The sequence below is a fragment of the Typopeltis vanoorti genome, chromosome 9, assembly GCF_054136105.1.
Source record: "Typopeltis vanoorti isolate ZY-2024b chromosome 9, IOZ_Tvanoo_1.0, whole genome shotgun sequence".
In the NCBI taxonomy this organism is placed as follows: domain Eukaryota; kingdom Metazoa; phylum Arthropoda; class Arachnida; order Uropygi; family Thelyphonidae; genus Typopeltis; species Typopeltis vanoorti.
In genome coordinates this window covers 108760308-108787939 of record NC_143557.1, presented here as the reverse complement: position 1 = coordinate 108787939, position 27632 = coordinate 108760308, and positions in this window count along the sequence as shown.

Below are 27632 nucleotides of genomic sequence, written 5' to 3'. Positions count from 1 at the left end.
GAGGCTCGGCTATTGCTGTTACCCTCCTGCCATGATCAGAGCTTTAATAGCTTAATAACACCTTATCCCTACACTGTCCTCTACAGATAACGGGGAAGATGAAAAGCATTCTTGCTTCGCCCCTTTAAGCCAGTCCTTATAAGGACTATAAGGCATAACAATTGGAGTGGTGATTAATACTCTTGGAGGGTAATGGATGGCAATGCTGTACCAATGAAGTTTAACTGAGGTTTGATTGTTGCTGTTAGCCCCTGGGGCGCTGAGATTCGAGAGCTATGAGTACGCTCTCTTAATGTTTTTGCCTTAAGGGAGCAATTTGAGTCTCCTGGAAAAGTGTTCTTCGGCACGGCCCGCTGATTGGCTTTGTCGGTGAATGATTTTCTTCGGAATTTGAGCGGTTCTGCTCGGTGGTGGCGTGTGGGTGGAAGGCCATCACTGAGGGGAGCTACCGCTGAGATCGACGGTCTTTCGCCCACGATTGAGTGGCCTAGGGATCGTCCGAATTTTTAGAGACGGCTTTACCTTTAAATATGGCAATGAAGTTTATCTGAGGCTCGGATGTTGCTGTTACCCCCTGGGAGTCCGAGATCGCTCTCTTAAGGTTTTTGCCTTAAGGGAGCAGTTGAGTCTCCGGGGAAAGTGTGTTCTGGCACGGCTCGGTGAGGGGCCTTGTTGGTGAATGCTTTTCTTCGGAATGTAAACGGTTCTGCTCGGTGGTGGTGGTGGAAGGCCATCACTGAGTGGAGCCAACGCTGAAATGGACGGTCTTTCGCCCACGATTGAGTGGCCTACGGATCGTCCGAATTTTTACAGACGGCTTTACCTTTACATATGGCAATGCTGTAGCCAATGAAGTTCTAACTGAGGCTCGGCTATTGATGTTACCTTCTTGCCATGATCAGAGCTTTAATAGCTCAATAACACCTTATCCCTACACTGTCCTCTACAGATAACGGGGAAGATGAAAAGCATTCTTGCTTCTCCCCTTTAATCCAGTCCTTTTAAGGACATAACAATTGGGGTTGAATTGAAGAAAAGAATCGACCGTGAGATGCGGTTTAATACCCTTGGAGGGTAATGGATAGCAATGCTGTAGCCAGTGAAGTTTTAACTGAGGCTGGGCTATTGCTGTTATCCTCCTGCCATGATCAAAGCTTTATATAGCTCAATAACACCTTATCCTACACTGTCCTCTACAGATAACAGGGAAGATGAAAATCATTCTTGCTTCGCTCCTTTAAGCCAGTCCTTTTAAGGACATAACAAATTTGTTTTAAGTATTATAAATTATTACTTTCGTTTATTACAAAACATATATAAAATATTAATATTATTTATTATTACAAAATACATTTCTAAAATATTTCAATGAAATTATTCCGAAATTAAATATATTGTAATTTTACACAATTATACGAGTTTTACGATTAGATTTACTCATAAATAAAATACTTAACAGTTTCATATAAACAAATGGTGTATACACATCATGCATAAAATATTGAAAATTCCCTATCATTTTTAAGATTGTTATATTAACGAACATATTTCACGAAGCACTTTATTAAAATAACTTAAGGATTATATTTTCCACACACACACATGATTCATTTCAGAAGACCTGCGTTTCCATAGCAACCTCTAATCCGTGATTTGTGCAAGTTGCATTGAAATAAGCACATTAATTTTTTTTTTCTAGGTCCTTTTATTTAATTTTCGATTCAAGTTTCTCGTGTATATGCAAGAAATATTGTACGTATTTTATAATAAATGTATTTGTTGAGAACTTTGTGATAAGGCAACATTTCTCACGTTTCTAAACGATTGTTTTTATCATGCCAGTTGAATTAATGAAAATGTGATAATATTGTTCTGTTGCAGACATAATCAGTGAGCACATGGAAAGATTTATTCTTCTTGTAATGACCTCGCTTTATTTCGTGAGCTTCTGAAAATATTTCTTCATATCCGCAGAGGTTATATTTAATGGAAGCTGTCTGCGTAGCAGCACGGAATAGAATGGCAGGAAAATGAAATCAGGGAAATCATTTTAGTTGTCAACCAGTAGTAAAGCATAATTCCAACTGAACGTTTGGATTATTTGCAAAAAAAAAAAGGAGGGAAGGAATGCTCATTAACATTCTTGGAAGTACAAAACAAATCATCTGGGATATAAACTTGGCCATTTACTTTGCGAGTGAATTGCGTTCCAGCTTTTCCTACCAACTAGGTAGGAAACGGGTTCAAATCCTAGTGGTGCCATACACAAGTGTAAATATCTTTAGGTAAAATTTTATCGCCTAGGGTAACACCCTCATCACCCTGTTTACTGGAGGCCTGAAGTAGATTGAAACAGCTGTTTGTTTGGTCTCCAAAACGGGGTTTCCAGAGTATAAATATCTAAACTTAGTAAACGTATATATATAATATCTAAACTTAGTAAAAGTATGTATGTATATACGTACATACCAAGGTTGAACTTTGAACTTAATTGGTTGATGGACTGAGTCCTTGACTCTTTATCCCTTCATCTGGATTTTAGATTGTGGGTAATTTACCCGCTCATTGTGAGCATTGAGGCTGTATCAGCTTTCTCTTGCGATGGAGGATTTCAGTTTTTTATGTTTGAAACGATCTGAGAGCTTATAGTCCACTGCCTGTCGAACTAGCTGATTTGGGTCATTATCAGTGATTGTGAAGAATTTCTCCGCAATGCTTGTCATGTAGGTCTTAATATCTGGAAGATTGGCTTCTTGATGTAACTGGATGTTTCTGATGAACCATGGGGCATTAAATGCCATTCTTAGGCATTTATTCTGTATTATCTCAAGTCTGTTGATGTTGCTTTTGGTCGTGTGACCCCACGTTGGAGAGGCGTAAGTTAGTTGCGGTCTGATTACCGATTTGAAAAGGAGGATTTTGTTGTTTATGCTTAGGAAGCTGTTCCTGTTCAAAAGTGGATATAGCTGTGCTATAGTCTGACTTGCCTTAGTGGCAACACTGTCCATATGTGACTTGAAGTTTAGACGTCTATCAAGATGAATTCCCAGATATTTGCTAGAATTGCGCCAAGGGATGATTTTACCAAACATTTGTATGCTTGTATTCGGTTCTGCTTTACGTCTGGTGAAAAGTACTGCAGAGATTTTGTTTGAATTAATTGCGATACGCCACTTGGTGTACCAGTCCTCCAATTCATTGACTGCTCTCTGCAGCTTGATTGTGGCCAAGTGTGGACGGAGGGATCTGGCTATAATGATTCTATCGTCCGCATACAGAGCGGTGATAGCTGGAGACAGTTTGGGGAGATCTGCCATGTATATGGAGAAGAGTAGGGGAGATAGCAGAGAGCCTTGAGGTACTCCGGCCGTGATTCTCCTCTCTGTGGATCTGATACCGTTGAGTTTTATTTTAAATTTTCTATTATGTAGATATGATTTGACAAGTAGCACTAGTGGCAATGGAACACCAACTTCGTGTAGTTTAAAAATTAGTCCATGATGCCACACTCTATCAAATGCCTGAGTGATGTCTAAGAAAACTGCGCCAGAGTGTTGGTGCCATTCATACCCTTGGGTTCTATGTTCGATAACTCTGTAAATTTGTGGCGTTGTGGAGTGATATTTCCTAAAGCCGAATTGTTCATCTTGAATTATATGGTTGATATCTGTTGCCAGTTGAATCCGAGTGAGAATAGCACGTTCGGCTATCTTACCTATGCATGAAAGAAGGCTGATTGGTCTGTAATTTTCAGGAAACTGTGTATTTTTCCCAGGTTTGGGAATTAGGAAAACGTCGGCAATTTTCCATCGCTGTGGGAAATAATTTAGCCGGATGATGGCATTAATGATGGCTACTAGATGCATAACCCCTTTGCGAGGAAGTAACTTAAGTACCTTGTTTGTTATTCTATCTGGACCCGGAGCCTTTTTTGTTATTTAGTTTTCTTAAAATCTCATATACTTCTGTTGGTGACACGGATTTGTTATTGGATTGGAATGAGGCATTTTGAGTTATTTTACGCACTTGGGTGTGAATTTTACTTATGAAATTTATATCTGTACTGATATAATTGGGGCTGCATTGTTTTTCTAAACTGTCAGCAAATGCTTCAGCTTTTTCCTCGTCGTTGTAGACAACATTAGATTCACCTTGGATTGGAGGAAATGTAAAACGCTTTGAACGGAGTGATTTCATCATTTTCCATAATGATCGATCCTCTGTGTTTAATTGGAGAATTTTGTTATTCCAGAGTTGGTTACGGTGGTCCTTTAGGGTATATCGAACCTGGTTTGTTGCCCTATTCACTGCTTGTTTATCCGCTGGGTCCATTGTTCTGTGATATTGTCTTCTTAATCTGTTTTTCTCTTGGATAAGACGTTTTATATCCTGTGGAAGTTTATTTGATGGTGTACATTTGGTTATATTTGTTACCTGTGTTATAGCTGTCAACAGTCGTTTTTCAAGAGTCTTCACTGCTTTTTCTACATCTTCGGCAGATGTTATATGCGGTATTGGACCAAGGTTTTCCTGGAAGGCTGAGGGAAGTTGTTTCCAATTTATAAATGTGGTGGCGTTTTCTGTTAAATCTTGTATGGTGCCTAGTTGTAATATGATGGGGTTATGATCAGAACTTAAGTCGTTGATTGCTTGTATCTGATAGCTGTGAGCTATGTTTATTAATATAGCTATATCTAGTACATCAGGACGACCGGTAGCTCCATAATGTGTGGGTTCAGTGGGTCCTATTACTGTTATATTTCTTGAAGTGGTGTAAGAGTTGAGTATTCTTCCATTAATATTTGAGTTTCTGCTATTCCAGACTGAGTGTTTGGCATTAAGATCTCCGGCTATAATCACTGCTCTGCCTGTATTTAGTATCACCTCTAAGTCAGATTCAAGGAGTTTTTTATTTGGGGGATTGTAGGCTGCATATATCGTAATGCTGCTTGTATTTTCCATATGTATTTCTATTCCTGTAGTTTCCATGTGTTCTGTTTGGGGTTCTGCTATTGAATTATGTTTTATGTTACTTTTCACAAAGATGGCAGTGCCTCCACCTCTAGCAAAGCATCTGTCTGTTCGGTAAGTGCTATAACTATTGATTCTGATTTTGTCACTTGGACGAAGATGTGTTTCATTTATGAGGATGATGTCTGCTTGAGTTTCTGCTGCAAACTCCTGCAGCTCCTGTAATTTGATAGATAAACCATTTGCATTCCATGAAACAATTTGTAATGATTTCGGTTTTCTTTTAGATTTATCCATTAAGAATTTCCATAAAGAGTGATTGTGTATGCCTTAAGATGATATCTTTGGCTTCTTGAGTTGGGTTGGTTTGTTGGAGTTCAGCAAGCATTTCACCTAAGTGACTTGTTATGTTCAGTAGGATAGGCTTGTTGGTTTGCTGTGACTGCTTTGGTTTTGGGTCTTTTTGGAAGGTTGATCTTGTAACTTCAGCATACGATCTTCCATCCGTTGTGGAGACTATGGTTTGATGGGAAGACGCTTGTTCTTGAAGAGGTTTACTGGTTTTGAGTTGTAATTTTTGGTTTTGAGGAAATGCTATACAGCCCCTATAGTTTGCAGGGTGTGGTCCTCCGCAGTTTGCACATTTTGCTGGAAGTGTACGAGGTTTATGGCATTCATTTGATGCATGTTTGCCACCACATTTAACGCAACGAAATTCGGCCTTGCAGCATCGTTGGGCATGCCCAATCTTCTGGCATCTATGGCACTGGGTTGTAGTTGATTTATGTTTCAATGCCTCAACTTTTATGACTAGATCACAGATGGTTTGGAGATTGTATATATGATTTTGGTCTTTGCTTATTTCTACTAGAATTAGGGGATAGGGTGTTTTATCAGCTCTCCGCATTCGGCTGACTTTAACTGGGCTAAATCCCTTAAGTTGGAGGTCTGCAGTGAGGTCTTCTATTTGTAATGTTTCAGTTACTCCCCTTAACACTACTTTTAAATTTTTTTCACTGTTGAGTGCAAAAGTGTGATATGGCAAGTTGTTGTTGTCTAGAAGTTTGGTCATTTTTCTGTAATCTGATGATGTTTTAGGTTGTATGCGAATCCCTTCTTCTGTGTTTGTGGCTTTAATGAAGGTGATATCTGAAGATTTCATTGTGGATGCAACGGACGTCCAGTGCTCCTTGGCCCTTAGGACGACTGGGGGTACCCTTTCTTTAATTACATTATCTGGTTCTATCTCCACTGTTTTGGGTGTATCTGCAGTAGAGGAGATTTTCCTTTTCTTTTTGACTGTTTGAAATTCTGTGTTGGTTTCCACAAACTGCGGAGTATTATCCTGAGATGCAGCATTCTCTGTATTCGTGGAGTGACTTGATTCTGGTTCAGTCAACATACTTCCTTCATTAGAATCATCCATCCTATCTTCTGTGACTGCTGTAGGGGGGAATGTATCTAAGAGCTTTACTTTTCCTGGCCAGTTGTCGCTCAAAAGTTTTCCTAATCTTAGGAATTCTTTGTAAACTTCTTCAAATATGCCTTCATTGAGAGGTTTTGTCATGATTAACAGAAGGCAACAACTCTATTAAAATAAAGTTTGAGAAGTGGGACCTAGAGCCCAATGTAAATAACCCGTAGATCAAGTCGATCTACCAGCAAAGGTAGTAAATGTTTCACAGAATGAAGAACACTTACCTCTATATACTGTATAAATATCCCGTAGATCAAATCGATCTACCAGCATCAGTAGCAAATATTTTACAAAATAAATAAACTTTTCTTCAGAAAATCATAACGACTATTTAAATCACTGATCACATATATAAACACTTGGCAACCGCCATTACGCCCCGCCGTTTATCCAATTCAGAATTCTATATCACGGTTATAGTAATACGGAGCCTTATGAACTCTACCTATAAAAGTTCTAACAAGGTGTTTTTATTTTTAATAAAAATCTCTGGAGAAGATATAGGTGTAATAAATTTTTTAACTTGAAGATATTGTATATTAGGATAACCAAGTAATTTTATAAGCTTTGTTATTTTTACTCCTAATTCCAAGTATGCAAACAATTAAGTTTGCATACTTGAGTTGAGTTGCCCTGGAGTTGCACCATCTTTAGACTTGAACTTTGTTTCAGGCGCAAACTTAATTGTTTGCATACTTGGGATTAGGAGTAAAAATAACGAAGCTTATAAAATTACTTGGTTATCCTAGTATACAATATCCCCAAGGTAAAAAATTTATTATATATATATATATATTTTTTTTTTTTTTAAGGTGAAGACATTGTATATGTCTATTAGAAAACAGTTCTTTTTTTTTTTTTTTTTTTCCGGCCGAGTTTAATATACTATATTTCCATGATTTTAAGAGATTCTACTTAGCAAAATATAGCTGACCCTCGAACAACACTGGTTTGACTGCACGGGTCCACTTATTTGCATTTTTGAATAAATTTATTCAAAACTTTTTTTTGGAGATTTGCGACAATTTGAAAAAACTCGCGGAAAAACCGCGTAGCTTAGAAATATCGAAAAAATTAAGAAAACGTTAGTGTCATGAATGCATAAAATATATGTAGATACATCGTACTAGTCTGTTTTATCATTGACTATCCTAAAATATACAATCTATTAATAAAAATTTAAAATTTTTGAAAACTTACGCACACAAACACTTCCAGACCATACATGGCCATTCACAGTCGACAGAAATGTAAACAAACTTAATGATGTCGTATTAAATCATAACCACATAAAATTAACTGTTAATTAGTTAAATTAATTAGAAAAAAATAAAAATATTCTAACAATTCATGTTGTTACTTCTTCGTTATCCATGCATGAATCGTTATACCCGTAAATAAATATGAATTTCTTTTTCACATTAATTTTTCCGTTTCGATGTCTAATGTTAGTAATAAGCATAACCTTTACAGTATTTTGTATCATATAAATAAGACAATATTGAAGTAGTACTGATAGACATACGATTCATCTTGTAAACAGACGACTTAAACTTAGAGTATTGATAAATACAGCACTGACGTAAATGTATTTTCTCTTCTTTATGATTTTTTCAATAATATTTTATTTTCTCTAGCTTACTTTATTGTAAGAATAGAGTATATAATACATACATACATATCATGAAAAATACGTGTTAATCGACTGTTTATGTTTTCAGTAAGATTTCCGGTCAACAGTAGGCTATTAGCAGTTAAGTTTTTGGGAGTCAAAAGTTATATGAGGATTTTCCAATGTTTCCAAATATTGTCAAAATTCGTTGCATGCAACTAATAGTAGGAAGGTATAAGGAGGAGAAAGAAAAGTTTGTCAATGCCTTTATTATAATGAGAAGAGCATAACATCGCTGTAGAACCTAGAAGAAAGTATGCATGGGAGGAAAATACAATACATCACAAGTACTTGTACCCTATCAATTTCAGCGTAAAGAACAAGTAATATTGAGATGAAACTTACTTCATACAGCACTGTTTACATATATGTAAATAGTGCTGTATAATTTATACCTACTCAAATAATTTTATTATTATCACAGTTAGGAAACCTTTCCTATAGACTTAATTGGATAAGAAATCCATACATGGAAAGAACATTGTCCGAGATATTACGTAAGATCCATAGGAAAATTGGCGAGGCTGGAAGTAACCGTCTCTCCATAATATTAATAATAAAATAATAATAAAACACCTGCTGAAATGATGAGTATGTCCATTGCAAGAGGCTGCTTTTTCTCTTCAAGGAAACTTGAATTTTTAATACCGAAACTCAATAACTATGGAAGTCACACTGATTCAGACAATAATATGTAGTGTTATGAACCATCAGATGGCGGCAGTTGTCGCTCATACTCTCTTCCCGGGAGGCCAATTAAAATCATTGTTAGTCTTGGACCAGCTATTTTTCATTGGTTCCCATGCTCCCAGATTCCAATAAAGCTAGTTAATGCTGAACACTTCGCCTGTTTCCCTTAGGGAATAAAAGGGGTTGGCAGAGTAGTTAATAATAATAATAATAATAATAATAATAATAATAATAATAATAATAAAATAAATAACAGCTTAGGTTTCTAGCATCCAGGTTAGGAATACTACCATAAAAGTCTGCAAATAATTTTTAACACACACACACACACATGAAGAGAAAACTTTCATGACCGTAAGTGGTTCAATTGGTTTTTTTCGTTTTGTTTAGAAAGAGGATTCGATTGTTTAAAGCTTAAAGCTAGTGTTAGAAACAAACTTTTTCTTCAACACACACATATAAGATAACTTCGAAGAAGTGTTTCGTATTGACAAAAGATATAAATATGCATCGGAGTGCAGCTGGACAAATTGCGTGTTTGCAATTTAGTCTTCAACGAAACTGAGCCAGTCACACGTTTTAATCTTGTTATTGCCAATTCTTTCAGAGGTACGCTAGTAGAATAAACTCGTGTAACAATCAACGACGTACTCTCCCCCCCCCCATCCAGATTTCAGTATTAGCTGATGTACTTCATTTGCATGTCGCTATATCTTTTGAATTCGATACTTTTGTCGAGTAATCTTGTACCTTTTCGAAAACTTTTATTCATACATTTGTATGGATCTTAGATCCATTTCGCGCACCATCTCATATTTATTGTTAGGTCGCAACAATGACTGAATAGCCAAGCTCGACAGAAAATGGAACTGCTGGAGGTATTGTTGGATTTTGGTTGTCATAGTAACCAGAGAATTACAATAAAAATATTCGTTTTAATTGTGTCTCTTCCAAAATTGCAAAATATATATTGTTCGAAATTATAATGCAAATTTTTTATTGCCTAGTGATATCGGATCAAGTGATATATGAGGTGTATTTGACACTTTTTTTTTTCAAGTGTTAGGTATTTTCAATATTTGATTTTCTGATGTTTGAATAAAAGATGGAGATATTGAAATACCATTGTGTGGCTCATGAATAAAATATTTTAGTAGGAGGCAAGACGATTCTTCTATATTTCGGTTTAGTATATCCAATGTCGGTAATTTGACAGAGCTAAGCATTTTATAATGTCATCAATATTTACCAAAAATTCATTGATGGTCGTAGGAACAATAATACAAGAAAGAAGAGTGGTTTTTTTTGAAAAAGAAATGAATTTCAAATACATTCAGACAACGAGAAAATGATCGACAATCTATCTGGTAGCACTCGATGCTAAATTCACTTTATCAGTCGAAAGATAGACAGATGGAATAAGAGAGAGAGAGAGAGAGAGAGAGAGAGAGAGTGTCGCATGGAAAGAGGAAAAATCACGAAATTATTTAGAAAAATGTTTAATATAGAATTTCAGAGAATAATATGAAAGATTATTGCCGGTCTAAATTAATTATAAATTCATTCATGAATTTCATTTGATGTCAAATTAATTCTGAAATATATTTCTCATAATAATATAAAACCGAATTCTAAACTCTAAAATTAATTCGAAATTACAAACTTAAACTAAGACGTTAAATTGTGTTAGAAATGGCGTGGAATCAAGGCGATACTAAACGCATGTTTTTAGTTGACATATTGAGTTGCCATAGTTGAACGTAATGGATGTAGAAATACGCAAATAATATCATTTAAATTCCATGTTCAATTAGTTAATACAGTAAATGAATAAAGTCTTTAAATGCTTATCTTTGTTTATGTTGATATACTAAATCAGACAAAGAACCTCTACAGGGTGATTCTTGGGCCAAACTTTAAGGAGTGATAGAACACACCTAAACAAGCACTTTTCGTCATACAACGCATGGTCCGAACTCAAGCGGTGAAAGGCTAGGAGTTAGCAATTACTGTGTCAGGAAATGAAAAAACACAAGAATGACAGAAGAGATTTGATACAATTGCAGAAATTACAGAACATCAATTAAAGGATTTTATTGAACAAATTACAGAAACTGCTCAAAAGAACGACCGCCAACATTAATGCAGGCTTCGCACCATCGACGTAGTGATTGGCGTACATTGGCGAAAACACCAAGCAGCGGCAATAGAAATCCTGGTAATAAGGTCCTCATTGGAATCGATGGGCTATCGTAAATCAGGCTTTTCATGTGGCCCCATAGGAAAGAGTCCAGACATGAGGGATCGAGCGATCGTGGAGGCCAAGCGATGGGACCACCCGAACAATTCATCGTCCTGGAAATGTTGCATCCAAGGCGTTCCGCACTTCCACGCTGAAATGGGATGGCGATCCGTTCTGTTGATACGTGTTTGAATGTTTGCTGGAACAGGGTTCAGTCATTCTGCCAAAACCTCCTGTAAAAAGACGAGGTACGTTCTCATATTCAGTCTTGCTGGAAGAAGGTATGGGCCAATCAAATGGTCATGTAGGATTCCAGCCCAAACATTTAGGGAGAAACGTCAGTGGTACGAATCTGGACGTGTGGCATACGAATTTCTGCTCACCCACACATGATAATTGTGGGTATTAAAAATGCCCTCACGTGTAAAGGTGCATTCGTCAGTGAATAAGACATGTGCATCAAAGTCCAGCTGCACTGCGGTCTGCTGCAGGAACCACTGTGCAATATCCACACGAGGCCGGTAATCTGCAGGTGTCAAGACGTGCACCCTCTGTGCATGGTAGGGGTGTAATCGTTCGTCTCGTAGAACTCGCCACACCTTCGATTGGGGGGGGGGGGGGCACACGTATGGCATGGGAAATTGCTCGCGTGCTACATTCGGGACGATCTCCAACCGTACGTAGAATTTCCTCTGTAACACGTGGCATCCTCACACTCCTTGCACGCCTTGTATCCCGCTGACAAAGGAGCCCATTTCGCACAGATACCGATACAATCGCTGAAAGGTTTTGCGATCAAGCACGCGTCTGGTCGGAAAGCGCTCTCGGTACAGTCTTTGGGCTTCCCTCGCATTCCCGTCCGCAGCTCCGTAAATGAAATGCATGTCAATCTTTTCCTGATTTGTGAAAGAATTTGCACTCCAAGGTAGAAATAACGACGACTGCAAAAACCAGCGCTTTTAAGTGTTCACTGGAAAGCGTCCTCTAGCGTTTCTACGCTTGGGTTCGGACCATGCATTGTATGAAGAAAAGTGCTTGTTTAGGTGTGTTCTATTACCCGTTAAAGTTTGGCCCAAGAGTTCTGAATCACCCTGTATAGCAGGGGTGTCAAACCGGCAGCCCTCGGCCCGCATTTGTCTCCAAAACCAATTTCTTGTGGCCTGTGATGCCTCAAGGAAAGATACAAATAAAAAGGGATGATTGCTTTTTATAATAAAACAGAAATATCGATTTAAACATTCGATTTATTCGTTTTCATATGACATTTATAGTTACAATATAGATGCAACGACCTGCTGTAATATAATTGCAATAATAAAAATTTTTGTTGAACAATAAGAATCAAAGTTTTACCTTTTTTCAATGTTGTCTCAAACTATAAAAGATTAAAAAAGAATTTGATAGGCGACTTAAAGATTTTAAGGAGCAAGAAGACGTTTTTCGCTTTTTACATGTCCCTTTTCATTTAATTCGAAAAAGCTCCTATTTATATTCAAATGAAACTTATTGATTTCCAAAAGGATTCCATTCTTAAAGAGAAATACCAAGAAGTGGGTATTTCAAAAATATACACTTATTTAGGTCAAATATATGGCAAATATTCTATGTTATTTTGGAAGCACCTATTTATGCGAACAATTATTCTCACGTATGAAACGTAAGAAAACAGCCCACAGATCAAGACTAACCGACGTCAATCTTTCTACCATAATGAAGGTCGTATGCTCTCAATCTTTGAATCCAAATTTTGGTAAGCATATATATATATATATGTACATGTTTTTTGTCCCAAAATATTATCATTGACATTTAAAAAATTCCCCAAAATATAGACATTGTCCCCTCAAAAATAGACGCATTTTATTTCAACACAAACACAAAAAAATTCAAACTAATAACCATCGCAAAAATCTGTAAACTTTTGCAGTGGTTTTTAACGAGACTTTATACTATTTTAGACTGCATAAATACTTGATTGCATAAATTATTTGATCAAATAATATATTAATTTCGGTTTGATTTGGTTTAAATGCTATATATTTGTAAATAATAATATAATAAAAAAATTTTTTTTTTTGAATTGTCATAATCACGATACTATTATTTTATGTCTTGTACTGACTTAGAATAAATTAAAGTTTCATTATTAATATTCCAGTTTATTTTTACTCATTCTTTCATTTCCCTTCGATTCTAACTAGTGCAACTTTTTTTTTAGTCGAAAACATTTTGCGGCCCACTCGAGATACACTTTTATGGCAAATTTCTCGCCGTCCAATTGAGTTTAATACCCTTGCTCTATAGGCTCGATTCTCTAGACAGAATTATTTTGTGACACTTTTATAGATAATCAATGTTTGACTCGGGTAAATGGAACTTTAATTTCTATATGATACTCCGATTTCTATTGCTGAGACTGATAAAAATCAGCCGTACTACATGCATGATAATACATTCAAATCATACCAGTTATGATCAGGAACACGATATGGCAGTAGTTATATATTTGCTGTATTCTCGTGCTCATTTAGATTGCTCATACAAGCTAGAAAGTTTTCGCTCCTTTTCATAACATGATGAAGGCTGCCATCCAATTAAAATAAATAAATAAATAAATAAATAAATAAATAAAAACATTAGTCTTAAGAGAATATTACTTGGGTAAAATAATCTTCCGGATAATATATTTTAGTTTATTATTCATAGCAGTTGTTATATCTATTGAGTGGGAAGAAAAACCAGAGTTTCCGGTAGAATCAACCCACCTTCATTCGAAAAGTCCTTCAATCGGTATCTTCCAAATCGATTGAGATATGAAGACTCTGTTATATATATTATATCTATTTCTATGGAAAATGAGTATATAGATGTTCAAAATCTTCAATTTTGAATATCTATTCAAAATATTCAAAATTACTTTCGTAGCAAAATATTGCTTTTAATTGTATTTTTGTAATAATTTAAATTATAATTTAATTATAATGTTTATTTAATAACATGTCATTGTTTTCAGTCTATTCTATTTTAATTCTAATTCTTATTTTAATTTTCGGACCGTCGAGTATATTGGCGTGAGGAACTAAGCGCAGAGCTTTGTATCTTCTCTTCTTGGAAGGCGCAAGCATGCTGATGTTGTGTAAGGCAGATTAATGAATACCTGGCTTGCTCATTGTGGTCAGGCAGTAATGCATGCGACAGTTTGGTGATGAATGTTGCTTATGGGCGCTTGTATCTTCTTGATACATGCTTTCTGTTATGATCTATGCTTAACGAATTAGATGGTTTGGGTGACTGGCAGACAGGTATTTGCAAGCAAGTTTTGTAGACTGCTTCACGTAAAAAATTCGATGGATGTCTACGATACCATTCTTTCAGTTAAGGTTGGTATTTCTTAAGAACTGCGGTACATCGAATAACATGCGCATACATTTTTTCGGTATCATCCTACTTTTTGTTTTGTTTTGTTGGAGTTCGCTATATGACCTCAAGCTGGTGAACTGTATGTCAGAATTGGTCCAATCAATGTCTTGTATGGCCACTGCTTGATTTCCTAAAACGTGTAGATTTTAATATAATCTACATAAACGGCTGTGGGGTCGAAGTTACGAGCGGGATGTTGCCCATGTTGACGGTAAAGAGAAAAGGTGATAGCAAAGATTCCTGACGGACGCTCGCGTTCCGACCATCTTATTTCCTGCACTTTACTTGAAAGTTTTTGATCACTGAGGAGAGAACTTGAGGAACTGGACTAGACATTTCAGGAATATAAGTTCTGATCAGTTTGTAGATAAAACCATGATGGCAATCTTTGTCAAATGCAACGTATAGGAATATTATTCTGATGTGCTGCCTCCATTTGAATCCAATTGCGATCTGCTCAACTATTCTGTGCCTTGTAGCTCTGTTGAGGATTTGTTGGTGTTGAGGAACTGGGTGTTCTGTGGATTATGACTTTGTTATTGCAGATGAGGTGTTTGATTTCATTCATTAGGGTCAGTATTTGTTCATGACTTAGTACCTAAAAGAAACCAGTCCTATGGCTGCTGTTATTGCGTTTCAAGATTCAATACTGCATTGTATTGAATCTATTTTACATGACTGATATTTATCCCAATGCGTGGAAGCAATCTCATATGCAGCATATTCCAAAAAAAAAAAAAAAAGAGAAAGATTGAAGTCAATCAACCGATCGCCATTTAATAAGTCCTCTCCAAAATAATGGGGAAGTCATCAATAGCCAACTTTTCCACTAATTAGAGTCCAAAATCACAGACCCCCAGCATGGATTTCGCCATTTCAAGATCCGTAGCTAACCTCTTAGCTTGCATCGCCCACCAACTCGAGGCCTGTTAAAAAATTTCCATTCTTTTGAGATTTCTATGAGTCATGGTCGATAGCATCATCGCTAGTCACCAATGCAGGAATGCCTCAATGCATTGTCCTATCACATACTCGCAATCACCATTAATCTGTACTCTTCATTCATCCTACGCATTTCCTACTCTCCTGGCATAAACACATTATATCAACAGTATCCTCAGCATCCAAAACAGCTAGGCAATCGCTTTCGTTCAGGATTTTATCTTCCACTGTTCTCTGCAACAACCTTCCTGATGAAGCATTCCCAAATAACAACATGCAACTCTTGAAGAAAATGTCAGTAAGGTTTTATCAGTCCTTACCTTCACCCGCAGATGGCAATGATGTGCTTATAATTCCTTGCACCTCTTGTATATGAGATCAATATATGTAAAGAAAAAGTTGATGATCTGTGGGCAGCCTTGGATGTTGGTATATTCTCGGTCCAAGTGGACTGAGTGTGGTTTTGGGTTCAGGTCATCCACTGCCTGCTACTTATATTCGTATGTGTCGATTCCATAAAATAACAATATCCATAACGTGTGGGAATTCGGTCCAGGTTTAATTTGCGTGTTCTAGTGGTCTATCACTCCGAATACTCCAACCGGAAGTTATTTCATGAGAATTCTGCCATTAAGGTTTCCTGATGTACTAGGTAGCATGTAGCATATTTAGATCATCTACTACTGCCACTGCTTGACTGGTATCCAGAAAGCCAGTGAAATTTGATTCTAATCGCTGCTGGTTCAAGAGTTGTAAAGGTATTATATATTATAAGACTTCCGCGCTGCCTGTTTGAATCTCTACCCTGATGATCTCAAGGTTTCTAGTTATGGAGTTGGTCACCTCACTGATTAATTTTGAGCTTGATAAAGCTGGCCCTTCCATCTTCCTTTTGACGAATGGTCTATCACTGTGATGCAGCATTTGGTGTTCTTTAGATGCGTTGCGAGCTTGTCGGAAGTTCCTACCTTTGAAAAGATTTACCTAGCAGCCTTAGCGCGTTGCTCAATTAACACTTGCAGCTCATACGTTCTGTTTCTCAGGCTATTGATGTTCCAGAAATCATCACGGAACTTCTTTCGGTGTTAAATATGAGTGAGTGCTTGTAGGTGATTTGCTAACCTCCTAAAATTCGTCTACGTGTATAACTGGTGTTTGGGTACACTCAATGATAGTATGTATTTGAACCTGATATTGGTCATTCCGTATGTTGTTTGTCTTGCAGTCTGTGTGGAGAGAATTCCCTGTCTTACGAACTTAATTCGGAAAAGCCCCTTTAATGTCAAGACATTTTAGCTATTAGCTATAGCTATGAGGATTAAATTGATTAAAACGTGTGGTGTGCATCAAATGGAATTAAAATAAAGGAAGGTGATGCAGTATAAAAGTCAGTATAAATCGAAAATTCGTCCAAGCAACCACTGAGTAGTCAAAAAGAATCTGTATTGAAATCTCACCATCTTAACATGAGATCTCTTCCTTAAAAGAACTTGCTTAAAGGGGCGAAGCAAGAATGCTTTTCATCTTCCCCGTTATCTGTAGAGGACAGCGTAGGAATAAGGTGTTATGAGCTCTTAAAGCTCTGATCATGGCAGGAGGGTAACAACAATAGCAGAGCCTCAGTTAGGACTTGTTTGGCTACAGCATTTTCATCCAGTACCCTCCAAGGATATTAATCACCGCATCTCACGGTCGATCAATCAATTCAACCTGTTCGTGAGATCTCTTAGTTCTTAAAAGAACTGGGAGATGGACAGAGTCCTTGATTCTTTTTCCCGTCATCTGAATGAAGAAAATCTGTGTAGATGGGGTGTTATTGAGCTAAAAGCTGTAGTCATGGTTGTGTAACGGCAATTGCCGAGCCTCAGTTAAAACTTCATTGGCTACAGCATTGCCATTTTTTTACGCTGGAAGTCCTAAAAACTTATTTAAAGGTAAAGGCGTCTCTAAAAATTCGGACGATCCCTATCCACTCAATCGTGTGCAAGAGAACGTCCATCTCAGCGGTGGCTCCACTCAGTGATGGCCTTCCACCTCCACCACCACCACCACCACCACCACCACCACCACCACCACCACCGAGCAACCGCTCGAATTCCGAAGAAAAGCATTCACCGAGAAAGCCCCTCAGCAGGCCGTGCCGGAGAACACTTTCCCCGGAGACTCAAATTGCTCCCTTAAGGCAAAAACCTTAAGCGAGCGTACTCATATTAGCAATAGCCGAGCCTTAGTTAGAACTTCATTGGCTATAGAATTGCCATTTGTTACCCTGGAAGTATTAAAAGGACTTGATCTTCCCTCTCTCCTTCCTTCGTGAGATCTCTTACGCAAGACGCAAGACGTTACTGATTATAAGGGTGAAGCAAAATGCTTTTATAATCCCTGCTATCTGATAAGGTTGCTGTGTGAAGAAACGTTTATGAGCTAAGTGCTCTGCCTGAGTGGGTGCGATTTAAAGATCTTCATTTGGAAGTAGGATGGCCTTCGGTCTCCTATATTTAGAGAAGTCTGTTTCATAATAATTTGCTGCTTGTTGCACTAATTCATTTGGATGTGAAGAAGATGCTAAGAAGAACTTTACGGCTGAAGACTACAGGAAAGAGTAGATGTAGGGGATATTTATATCCCGGTGGAGTTGAACATTTCTGATATACTATGGTATATTTAAGATCATGCGTAGGCATTTGTTTTGCACTCTCTGCAGTTTGAGGATATTTGTTCTTGAGGTGTGACTCCAGGCTGGGGACGCGTAAGTAATAATGGGTCGAATCAACAGTTGATAAAGGAGCAGTTTTATTTTGGTATCCAGCTTACTATTCCTATTGATAAGAGGGTAAAGGTGTGCAATAATATTTGATACTTTTGTACATGAGGCATTTATATGTGGACTGAAGGTTAGTTTTCTGTCCAGCAGTACACCCAGATATTTGGCTTTTGCTTTCCAGGGAATCTTGGTATTAAATAGGAAGAAGTCATCTTTGGGAGATATTGAGTTTATAGTGAAGAGCATGGCGATACTCTTCTTAGGGTTTACTTGCAACCTCCATTCCGAGAACCAGTGCTCAAATCTCTGCAGGTTTTCTTGCAGTTTCTTGATGACAAGGTGCGGTTTAATAGATCTGGCTAGTATAACTGTGTGTATAGGGCAATGATGGTTGACATTGGATTGTGCGGAATGTCCGCCATGGAAATCGTGAAAAGTGTCGGTGCCAGTAGGGACCCTTGAGGAACTCCTGCCAAGATGCGTCGCTGGGTAGATAATATATCATTTAGTTTGACTTGCATTCGTCTGTCACTAAGAAATGACTTTATAATTTGGATATGCCGCCAGGCCCTGGAGCTTTTTTATTCTTTAAATTCTTTATAATGTCATAAATTTCAGCTGGGGAAGTAGGCGTGAGTTGGCTGGTATAGGTCTCAGGCCGTTTTAACACGTGTCTGACGTGGCGGTGGACTTTGTAAATATGATTGAAATTTAGATTATTGTATGAAGGGCTACACCGTTTTTCTAAATTTTTAGTTATAGTTTTTCGGCTTTTTCTGCATCTGTGTAAACAATGTTCAGGTCAGATTTGAAAGGAGGAAGAGATTTGTTATTGTTTTTGATTTTCTCAGGAACTTCCAAACGGATTGATCACCAAGTGATATGGAGGCTAATTTGTCTTCCCATAGTTTGTTTCTATGGACTTTAAGTGCATCTCTTACTGCACTGTTCATTTTGTTGAGATATGTTTTGTCTTGGGGTGCTCTGGTGTTGTGGTATCTTTTTCTTGCTTTATTTTTTTCCCTGATTAAGTTCATTATGTCATCTGGTAGTCGTTTAGGCTTGAAAGCACTTGAATTTGAAGTGATAGATGCTATGGCTGTGTTAATTTGATCAGTAAGTTTGTTCACTGCAGAATCAATTTCTTCCTTGGAATTAATATGAGGGATGGGATCAATGTAGTTTGGAAGCATTTTGGATAGTTTTTCCCAGGGAATGAAGGTATGAGGCGAAGGGGGAAGTCCCCTCTGATAAACCAGTTGAAGCAGAATAGGATTGGGATCTAATGATAATTAATTCAATGATTCCAGGGAGTACTGTAGATTGACATTCTGGAGGACAGCTATATCCAAGACGTCGGATGAGCCAGTAGGACTGTGGTGAGTTGGCACTGAGGGGCCAGCCACAGTTGCGCAATTTGAGCTTGTGTAGTTAAAGAGGATGCTCGAGATCTAGTTCTTAAAAGAACTGGGCGATGGACTGAGTCCTTGACTCTTTATCCCGTCATCTGAATGAAGAAAATCTGTGTGGATGAGATGTTATTGAGCTAAAAAGCTCTAATCATGGCTGGGTAACGGCAATAGCCGAGCCTCAGTTAAAACTTCATTGGCTACAGCATTGCCATTTGTTACCCTGGAAGTCCTAAAAAGGACTTTATCATAGATCTCGTTATCCTTATAAGTACTGGCTTAAAGGGGCGAAGCAAGAATGCTTTTCATCTTCCCCGTTATCTGTAGAGGACAGTGCAGGGATAAGGTGTTATTAAGCTATTAAAGCTCTGATCATGGCAGGGGGGTAACAGCAATAGCCGAGCCTCAGCTAGACTTCATTGGCTACAGCATTGCCTTCCATTACCCTCTAAGGATAGCAGCAAGCTATTTCAATTTTCTAATATACAATATAAATTACTGTAGGACGATAATACAAAATTATTAAAGTAATCTTAGAAAATGTTTGAGTATATTTCTAATATTTTACATAAGTATATAATTACAATACTATTTTTAACTTATTTTATCTTTTCTTTTAGTTAACGATATTTTAGTTAACGATATCTTTTAGTTAAGCTATATCTAAGAAACTTTTCAATGTTGATAATATCTTTAAGTTTATTCCCATTGTAATATTATTCACTACGGACAAGTTGTGTATATACATCTAAGTGTAGTTTACAGTAGGTCTAGTTTGAAATGTAAAGCTATTATTACAGTGGCATAATTTGGAATGATATTTTGATAATGATTCTGTACCACAACAACCTTAGGTGAATAGTTCATATTAAACTGTCCAATCTATGTGCATTAATAGCATCACATTTGAGTTTAGTTCTCATTAATAACGTGTGGCATGTCTATGAGACTGTGATTAATCTCTACAACCACCGCAACAAACCTTAATGTATTAACAAGCTTCGAGGATATTAATTAGCAAACTAACCACCCCTCCGTGTGGGACTGACACGTTCTACGGTGTCATATCGTGACGGAAATTTTCCAACTGACTGTCACCATGTGACAACATTGCCCTACAAACCTCCGCAATTATCCTCAGCGCACTGGTAAACAAAATTCGATGGGGGGGGGGGGGAAGGGTAGCGGTTACATCGGCTCGAACTAGGTCACAGCTCTTGAGAAAACAGAAATGAGTAACGGTAACGGAGATTTGTTTAATCTAAGATGAGATTTCCATGGATAAATTCGTCAACATTTGCAATCATCTAGGCGTTTATTAGACTAATAATTACATGACCCGATCTAATAGGATTCTTGGTTTAATTGAAGGGTTTGTCTAATGTAAGCACGGTGGAATAATGACAGCATACGTTCTCTGAAGTGATTGCCTATTTTGGTCCGCATATCTAGTGATTACTACCGGAAATATATTTCTGGTAGTAATCATTTTGGTCCGCACACATTTGTATTGTTTTGCAAACTTTCGGGTGCAGGCTTTTTCCTCTAGACAGTATTAATCATTTTTAAGGAAGTTTATCGTTTAGCACCCCGCCCCCCACTAAAACATGTGAGCAGTATTCTAAGGATAAGTGGATTCCTGTTTTGGTTAGGTGTAATTCAGCATCTTGAACAGTGCCTCTTGGCTTGAAATAGTGGGGGGTGCTGCAACTTTCGACATACACATTGTAAGTACAGTGTATACGTGTTTGGATAAAATATCAAAATTATGGTAAAAAAAAAAAAAAAAAAACATGAAAAGATATTCTTTATTATTGATAAAATTATACAGTTCAGTATAATTTAAAATTACTTAAAAATAAAATCCATTCTTCTTGTTTTGTTTCGAGCGAAAAAGTCAGTAATGTTTTTATTCTCTTTAATGTTGAAAATCAGCGTTCAGGCTCTGATGTCATAGGAATTCTCAAGAAAATGTTTATCAATTATTTCTTGAGGTTGCATTTCTGAGGTCATAATTGTCAATAACCCCAATAATGTTCGAAAATAAAAACTATAACAAATGTTATGTCATTAATTGCAATGTTCAAATATTTAAAGAGGCGGAGTAAACACGATAAGCACTACAAACACTCTATTACTGGCACAAACTGCATATAAACAACAGTGGAACTGCGCGACGGACAGTGCCGCATTACGCTAATAGCTCGCATCTCACTATGACGTGCATATGCTTGCGCGCGTAGCAATATGACACTGTGGTAAACAAAGTGCCATATGCTAGCGTCCTTCGCCCTCCGAAGTGCTACCAGATGGGTTTTTATTATTTTCTTTACAAAATAAGAGAAGAGTATAGGATTGTTAATGACAAAATTAAATATTACAAGCAAATATAAATAAATTAAGAAATATATTTATATATCGAGAAAAATTGGAGGGGCTGCAGTTCCTCAGTGCCTTTGCACGAGTCGCTCCTGATCTTGAATAAAAGTGAATGGCTAGTTTTTTTTTTTCGATGTTGAGGAAGATATTGATGTGATGTGTTTTGTTTATACCCGGAGAGGCAGAGGTAAATGTCAGTCCATGCTGAAGGATCTAATCTTGTCAGATGATTTGGGTATTACTGAATGTAAGGGTAAGTCCTCTTCATTATTTTGAGAGGACTAGGATGATGGCAGTTGGTCGGTAGTCTCTCCCCCCCTTTTTGTTTCAATAGGCTGGGTATGTGATTTCATTTAATTATTTATTTTTAATGTATGTCAAAAATCTCCCCGAGAGGCTGTTCACTATGCATTGACGAGTTCAGATTTCCTTCTACTACCCATGCATATTTAGTGGAATAAAAGAGAAGTCTAAAGCTAATAATTAACTAAGTAAATTTATTTAGCTAATTAGATGACAAAGTCAATATTTCGCCTTACTTACTAAGGCTTCTTCATGGGAACAAAAACCTATATTGAGCACGTGCATATACTCGCATTAGTAGAAAGGAAAACACTGATTATAAAAGGCGGGTTCCACAGTCCTAACTGGCGCCCTCTATGGGTGTGATGACGAACATTTACTGAATGTCTCAAAACGATGATGTTCCAGATTTCTGGCATTGCGATGCAGCCGAATTTGTTTAATTATGGGGAATATTGTAGTGCTGTGGTGGATACTAAATATAGTTTCTGATTTAAAATTCGTTTCTTGTTCCGTCATTGCACCTATAGAGGGCGCCATTGAGGAATGCATTCCGGCTTCTTACTAGCATGCCTGCGTGCACATGTCAAAAAAGTCTCTTTGTATTCATTAATATGCCTTGCTGATCGATGCGAATTATTGGCTTAATAAGCTAATTAGCAAAATAAAATTTAGTTAGGTAATCAATGTCAAAGCATTCATGACAGAATAGGTTCCTTGTAAGAGTTTTTTTCAGGAGATCTATTTTGATTTTTAATAAAAATATAAAATACCGGCTACTAGATTATTCATAAAATGACTCGTCTAATTATGTATCTCAAAATAAAATGCCTTTCTCGTAATGTTATTAAGAAAAATGAGGTTTTTCTTGTGTGTGTGTGTGTGTGTGTGTGTGTGTGATTTTAAAGGGATGCACAGATTTCAAAAATATCTGCAACTGGATACAACTCGTTATAGAATAAAACCAATAATTTTTTCTTCTTAATAAAGTCTGATAGAATTTGTAAAACAACTTCCAGTTGACAGCATATCACACACACACACACACACACACACACACACACACACACACACACACACACACACACACACACACACACACACACACACACACACACACACACACACACACACATTCTTTTATCACTAATTATGTTCATCATTAACAAATATACGACGCTTTTAACTTTTGACGCTTTTTTCAACCTGCAAGAATTTTATGTACTTTAGCTACTAGCAAATTGTATTTCCAAACGCTTTCTCATCCGGGTCTTTCCATATCTGTTATCCGTTCTAGGAATGATTTGCAACACACGTTTGGTAGAAGAGTTTTATAGCTAATAGATTTTTAACGATTAATGTTCTTCGTTCGCTGTTATCAGTACGTTCTAGCAAGAACGCATTCGGAAAAAAGCATCCTCGACCTTCAATGACATTTCCATAATTAGACAGCCAAAATTAACTGCTTAATTGCATACGTAATAAAAAGGCACTATTACTAAAAGATAGCCGAATAAATTTGTATGCTAATGAACCTAAAAGAGAGCTTCTTATTCATTAAACACAGTCGGTTGCTATTGGTTCGTTTAAATTAACTTTCTTTTGCGAATATATGGAACTAACTGCAGAAAAAGCTTAGAACACATAAAGTTTTAAATATTACTTGATCAGTTTCTTTATTGATAAGTAATAATTACAATAGTTTGGAAATTATTTTGAATTTATGAAATACACAAACAGGAAATAGAAATACAGCGCTGCTTCTCTTATTAAACAGAAAGTCGTCGCGTCAGATGGCGCTACGATTTCCTTTATAATAATAGAGTCGTAACAATAGCAAAAAATTTGGAAAAGCAGTGTAGCCTTTCATATGATAATTTAAACTTCAATCATATTTATAAAATTCACCGCCACGTCAGATACGTACTAAAACTGTCTGATATCTGCACCAGCCAACTCACTCCCACTTCTCCAGCTGAAATTTATGACATTATACAGAACTTAAAGAATAAGAAAGCTCCTGGGCCTGAGGGCATCCCCTAATAAAGTTATTAAACTACTTCCTCGAAAGGCCATTGTTCATCTTACCACAATAATAAATGCTATGTTCAGATTCAAATACTTTTCCCCTCCGCATGGAAATTAGCAGACGTGGTACGAAATTAGCAGACGTAGTACCTATTCATAAGGCTGGATCAACAGCTGCCTCAAAGTTATCGTCCAATCAGTCTGATTTCTAACTTTGGGCAAAATTGCAGAAAAAGTTACCCTTTCCAGAATTCAAGTCTCTGTAAACAAGTTAAACATCATTCCTACAGAACAGTTTGGCTCTCGCTAGTTTCACAGCACTACTCAACAAATCCATAGACTGGATTTGTTGAGTAGTGCTTTTTACACAAGCTACAATTGTAACCAATACACCGCAGCAGTTTTTCTTGACTTAGAAAAGGCTTTTGACAAGCTATGGCATTTTGGACTACTATACAGCTATGGCTCTTTGGACTACTATACAAGCTGATTTTAGCCGGCATTCCATTGGATCTAGTACACCTTATAAAGTCATTTCTTTGTTGCAGGCAAATGCGAGTCAAATTAACTGGCGCATTTTCCACCCAGCGACGGATCTCGGCAGGAGTGCCTCAGGGGTCCTTCATGGCACCAACACTACTCTCGATTTACATGGCGAACATCCCGCACAATCCAATATCATTCATCATAGCCCTTTACGCTGATGACACAGCCATACTAGCCAGATCTCTTAAACCGCATCTTGTTACTACCAAGAAACTACAAGAAAACCTGCTAAAACTAGAGCAATGGTTCTCCAATAGGAGATTGCAAGTAAACCCTCAAAAGAGTACTGCCATGTTTTTCACTAAAAATTCAATATCTCCTAAAGAGGACGTCTTCCTATTTATTATCAAAATTCCTTGGAAAACAGGAGCCAAATATCTCGGTGTTCTGCTGGACAGAAGATTAACCTTTAACCATCATATCAAACCCTCATGTGCAAAGGCCTCAAACATCATCGCACAGCTTTACTCTCTAATCAACAGGAACAGCAAATTAGATACTAAAATCAAACTGCTTCTCTACCAGTTGATGATCCTTCCCATTATTACTTATGCGTCCCTAGCCTGGAACCACACTTTGAACACAAATATCCTTAAACTGCAGAGAGTTCAAAACAACTGCTTACGTATAATCCTAAATGCGCCATGGTATATCAGAGACGTCCAACTTCACGGAGACACAAATTTCTCTTATATCTACTCTTTCCTGCAATCTTTAGCAGTAAAGGTCTTCTCAAAGTCGTCCTCACACCCAAATGAAATAGTTCAACAAGCAGCAAACTACGATGAATCGGATTTCTTTAAATATAGGAGACCAAAGGCCATCCTAGTATCAAACAACAATCTATAACTTGCATCCACTGGGGCAGAGAAATTAGCTCATAAATTTTTCCCTACACCGTATCTTCATCAGATAGTGGGATTATAAAAGCTTTATGCTTGACTCCAATTGACAGTAAAGTTATGCGTTATCTAACGAGATTTTGGGTCTTCTTTAAAAACAATGTGGATTAATTATTAGAAATATGTAGAGGCAGAATTAATGAAATATGGAATAATTAAATTTATTAAAGTGTATTACTTTATTATTTAAAATAAACATAAACGTATTATTATATTATAATGTTAAAATATTAATATTAAATATTTTTAATCACAACTGTTTATATTTTATTAAATACAAAATAATATTAAATAGATTTTATTAAAAACTTACGGACTCTATTAAAGTGCGGATCTACTACTTGGACTACACATATTTAACGAAAACTATGAAATCGTTTAGAAAATACAACACAGATTAATTCAGATGGTTTGAAGTATCAAATTTCGTACGGCATGGTATCAAGTAAAATCCTAACAATGCCTAAATGAACATCAAATGAAGTACCTTAATACTGTGCTTTTCTACAAAATGACGAATAGACTGCCACTTTTTTTTTTTTTAGGTCATTCACAAGATAAACACTTGAGACTCGAATGTCTTCTTGCGCAACTATTAACAATTAAACCGAACAACGCACAACTCTTACACTTTTTCTATCCATTCATGTCACCAACACCCTTCACTCCTTAATTACAAGTTTGCGACATACTCCACTTATATTCTTAACTTCCCTGTGGATGCGTGCAAGGTGAAAGTCCACACGCGAAGTAATTCTCAAATAACATGCGAAAGGTTATTTCACTCGCGAGATGATTTTGAGTCCAATTAGCCTTTGTTAAAAATAACTGACCTTGAGAGCAATAAAGGAGAGAGCTACGTCACAGTTTTTTTTTTTTAATTACTACAAAGATATCCCCTTCTTGTGACTGAGTGCTGTCACAGAGGAGATGCGGGTTCTCCGAAATCATTGACAACCCTTTTTTTTTTTTTTTTTTTTTTTTTGTTCCTGAGGATAAAAATCTAATTTTATATAAGCTGAAACCAGTTCACCTCCGAGAAATCATTATGATTTGAAAGTCTTCTCTAATAAAGGCTTCTCTAATCGGGATTCGAACCTAGCTTATTTTCAAGGTACTGTTTGAACAATACTAAGGAATATTTAGCTTTAAGAATCTTTATGATTCTCGTTAAGCGATGTTAAAGGATAGTATTTTATATGTGGTTAAATTATAGCAATCGATACTTCAAGTCCGTTAAAGTAAGTTGAAAGTATTTGATGAGTTCTGCACAGCAAAATATTTATATAAGTTATGTTTTTATTTCATATCATGATGTTTAATTTACACTTACTAATAAAATATTAAAATTTATGCAAAATAAAATTCAAATGACCAGAGTTTTAAAATAATGAAAAAGAATCGGTATTTTTCTTAGCACACTTTTTAAAATAATGCATTTTGATTATATATTAAAATCTTCGTAAGGTTAATTATATTTATATTTATATTTAGAGGATTAATACCCTTGGAGGGTAATGGATGGCAATGCTGTAGCCAATGAAGTTCTAACTGAGGCTCGGCTATTGTTGTTACCCTCCTGCCATGATCAGAGCTTTAATAGCTCAATAACACCTAATCCCCACACTGTACTCTACAGATAACGGCGAAGATGAAATGCATTCTTGCTTCGTCCCTTTAAGCCAGGCCTTATAAGGACTATACTAGGATAATTATATTTAGGGTGTGAATGTGTTTGAGGGAGTATGAATTACGAATTAGCTGCTCGCGTTTTTTGATTAGTGTGATATTGTTGGGACTTCCGAATGATATATATTTAGAGGTAAGCTTTCTTCCTTTTGACTATTTTTGTGATTACACATTGCTTAGCTGGTAGACTCTTGCGCG